We start from the raw sequence: 4,045 nt of genomic DNA on the forward strand, positions 1-4,045 counted from the left end.
AGCGACCCCCACTGTAGTATTCAGACATGTATGTTGAACAACTGTTTAGAAATCTCATGAAAGAAGTCGAATGTCTACAGTGTTTAGAAACAGTCGAACATCCTAAAATCTTCATCTCAACCGATTGACGGACATCTTAGCTCTGAGAGACGGCAGTGCAGAGGCTCAGGGATGCAGCAGCTGCGAAGAACACGATACCATGACTGTTTTGTTTGCTGGAGCTTTGTTTGTGCAGCTTGTTTTGAGGCTCATCAGCGCCTCAAGGCCACAAGAGGTCACCGCAATGTTTTGATCGATAATTTGCAAGCACATGATGCGGAGGAGTTAATGCACAGGCCCGTGTCCTGAGAAATATCACGATAATGAATCGCTTGAATATTATTGTCAAAACTGCAACGTTTGTATTTGCAACAAGTGCAGTAAAGTGGGTTATAATCGACACACAATGGTAAACTTACAGTAAGTCACCGAAGAACAAAAGCTGCATCTGTCGCAAGTGTTTGCCAGGGTCAGTGCTCAACTTGATTTTATTGAAACAAAGATAATAAAACAAACTGAACTGATGAAGAAAAGCGAGGACGAAATCTGCGCTGCCAAGAGATTGGTGACCAAAACTGTGGAAGAAGTTACTCGCATTGCGAGGGAACATGAAACCGTCATTCATACCAAGCTAACGGAAATCAAACCACCCAAGAAAAAAATTACGTAGAAAAAATCGAAAACTTTCGATTGTTCGCTACCGAGCTAAGAGGTGCTGTTGAAAATGGCGAATGAATTGTTCAAAGAAACATCAGCCCTGAAATTCTGCAGGCAGGATATGCTACTTCTGGTCGCTGTGAGAACTTTTAACCGCGGAGGATATAAAATTTTTTAAACCAAAACATTTCAATTATCGTGTAATCCAGAAAAAAATGATTCTCTTAAAAATTTAGTTCCGGGTCGAGTGTTTGGAAGAAGTGCAACTAGGAACCGAAACTAAATTTACAGTTACTAGATTCAGAGGGAAATCAGTGTTATGATGAACAAGACCAAGTGAACGTAAAAATCCGCTCCCACCAGATGAAGATGAAAAGAAGAAAATCGAAGATTATAAAATGGAAAAAATGGAATCTACGAAGTCCGTTACCAGCCCAAGAATGTTGGCCTATGTGAAATTTCAGTGGGTTGAATTGAAGCCGCCGACTGGTGGTCAGTGGAGAGTCCAAATGACTGGTCATCAGTATGAAGCTCTTCATTCGTTATAATTACGTGAGAAAGTTTTGCAAGAGTTAAATGGATCATCGAGAATTACAATAAGTAGAGGAAAAGGGAATATTTCCATGGCAAGATTTTCTGAAAAGCGAGTCTAATTGTTTAATTTTGAGTGGAAATATCTGAACTGAGAACAACAGGAGAAAAGGGGCCTGGAGATGAGAGAATAGAAGAATCGAAGTCTGTGGCGTTCACAGTTCTTAGTGGCGTGGTAATCATTCGTGGAGAGCCTTTAGAACGATAAAATGTTCCTGTTTACTGTAAATGGTCATTTTCTAAGACACACCAGTCAGCACCTGGTTGATTCACTCGGTGTGTCTATTCGAACGAATGATCACATGATCGTGTGTGACTGGGCTGACTGTTCAGAGTCACAATCCTCTTCCCTGACGGCAAAGAATTGCTACAATCCTTCAGTGCTCTAAACTGTGAAACGCTTCCATGGTTTGCTATTTATCATCAGGAAAGATAGTGTTTTTTTTCTTGCTATCATAAGTTTTGGTAGAAATTGCACTGAAATGTATTTTAGGATGATCTACGTATCCCAAGTTTATAATTATGGCCTTCTGTTGATAGTTTCTTCATCGGTTTCGCAGAAAGGTCTTAGTCAATAAATAGTTCTCCTGCGTCAAGAGAAAATAGTAGGACAGAGAGGGAGTTGGCTTTTATAGATTGTGCAAGTAAAATATGCTGATTATGCTAGTAGCAGAGCTCGTTTATTTCCTGATAGCATCCGATTATTCTTGTTAGCTGTATGTATGGTTTTTTAAGCCTGCTTATTTTTCGCATTGGCCCGAACTGCTTTGAGGGGTAGCTTTAAATTAACATACAGGGTTGTTTGGAGGGCACACTCCCATACAGTTCTAGTTTATCTTCTGTTCTTGTACTACGGCTTCACACTTGGTTATAAGTAGTTTGAAAGTGCATAATCTTGCTGCTAATTAAGAGATTATACTGAAATCACTCTCTTTTCAATAGTGCTGAAGCACTCTCTTGAGATAGCTGCAAGTTGTCGCTCGAGTCGGCTGACATTGCTGACGCAATTTTGTTGCCTTGCTAATGCAAGATGTTGAGACAGACAAGGCCCAAGGATATCTCAATTTCACCTAGGTTAATTAATGAGAGTCTCTCTAACGGAAGTATGTTTACCAAAAAGTTCACATAAAAGCAAACATCTGACTTATTTCTGGGGCTACAAGTGCTATTAACTTTCTTTGCGTGGCTGTAAGTTCTTAATTTAAAACATGCAGCTCAGCCTTTTTTTTTACTAAGCTAAGAGGAACGCGAAACGCAGCCACTATTACAGCCTTTTTTGGCCTCCTAAAACAATTTTTTTTGTCGAAACCGGACCTCTCTATGAGTGTGTTGATACATAAGACAAACCATGGAAAAACAAGGTAAGAAATCAACGACGGTTACATAAACAAAGCATACGATAGTCTCGTGCCCAAACCTCCTACGGCCAAGCGGTGGTAAGTTCCCTACATTTCAGTTACACGGAAGGATCTGGGTACAAGATTAAGCATACGATGTCCGTTTCGCATACTGACTTTCTCTTACGAAAATTAAAAACCTCCATACCTTTATCGAGAGCCTTGTTCGCCTGTGAGTTGGAATGAAATACTAGCAAACAGCGAGGAGATTGGCTTTTTCGATTAAAATAACTTAGGAAAGAAGAAACCACGAAGCAGAAGTCTAAAGAAACAGATTTCCCTTTCCGCTCGAAGCTAAAGAGAATTTGAATGAAATGGGCATATCCCGGCAGACGCCCTGATTGACCCTCTCTATCCCCTTACCTTCTCGTCTCTATGCACAACATCTGTATTAAATGAAAATCATCAAAGTTTGATTTTGAACATGTAAAGAAGAAATTCCTTTATTGCGCGTTCACTTAGCCTGAGATAGACTAAAGGGGTTTAGGAAATTCGAGACGAATTATCAACTGCTTCTCGAGTTTGGATAACTTTTAAGAAATTCTTCCTGCGACCTAGGAGTGAAAAGATGATGCGATGGAGAAAATCTCCTCCTATGGGTTTGAAAGATCATTCAAAACTACGTGCAAATCTAACGTCATAGTCTTTTTACCAACTCACATCTAAATACAACTTTCGACTGATGAGAGCGCTCGCAATATTCTCAATTTTTTGATAATAAAAACATTCGAATAAAATATCTTCGTAAACCGAAGAATAAGAATAAATGGGTGACCTCATATTACCGCATGGTACTCCTCGTTTTCCTCCTTCTGTCTTGTTTTTTCAATGAGCAACCTCTGGTAACCTAAAAAGTTTGTTGACTGTTGTAGCCAGAACACAAATAGAGAGAGCCAGATGACGCTTTGTAAAAAAATCTTCAAGTGCTAATTATACTGAAAGATCTCCAGAAATTAGCTTGAAAACTGATCGATTTGTCACTCATCAAGCCATTTGATTCCCGCCTTTCGCTAGGAAAAAATGAATAAAGCTTCTTTGAAAAAGTTTTCTTTAAAAATCCCTTAAGATGTTCCAAGTATCACTAACTTCTTAAACTTGAATGAAGCTTTCGGACAAACCCAGGGGGAGGTTTTTCTTATTGTCAATACTTTCCCTTTTTTCTGAGGCCTTTTAGCTCTTAGAATAGTCTGCCTGTCTGTCTGTTGTAGACAGATACTGCCATGATCAAGAATAAAGTACAATTTATATGTGCCGCAAAATGTTGCTTAATGTACAAAATATACATAGAGCATGGTTAAAACTTCACTTTTCTCCTTGATTGTTCAGTTTATCAAAAGTCAGTTTCATTCTTGACTTTTGAG

General features: G+C 39.1%; 1 pseudogene; it reads left to right on the forward strand.

Moving 5' to 3' along the window:
- The first annotated feature begins 26 nt into the window (after positions 1–26).
- On the forward strand, positions 27–3,797 carry LOC149050113 (E3 ubiquitin-protein ligase TRIM71-like; annotated as a pseudogene).
- The last annotated feature ends 248 nt before the right edge of the window (positions 3,798–4,045 follow it).

This window comes from Pocillopora damicornis, chromosome 2 (genome assembly GCF_964200805.1).
Source record: "Pocillopora damicornis chromosome 2, jaPocDami1.2, whole genome shotgun sequence".
NCBI classification, from domain to species: Eukaryota; Metazoa; Cnidaria; class Anthozoa; order Scleractinia; family Pocilloporidae; genus Pocillopora; species Pocillopora damicornis.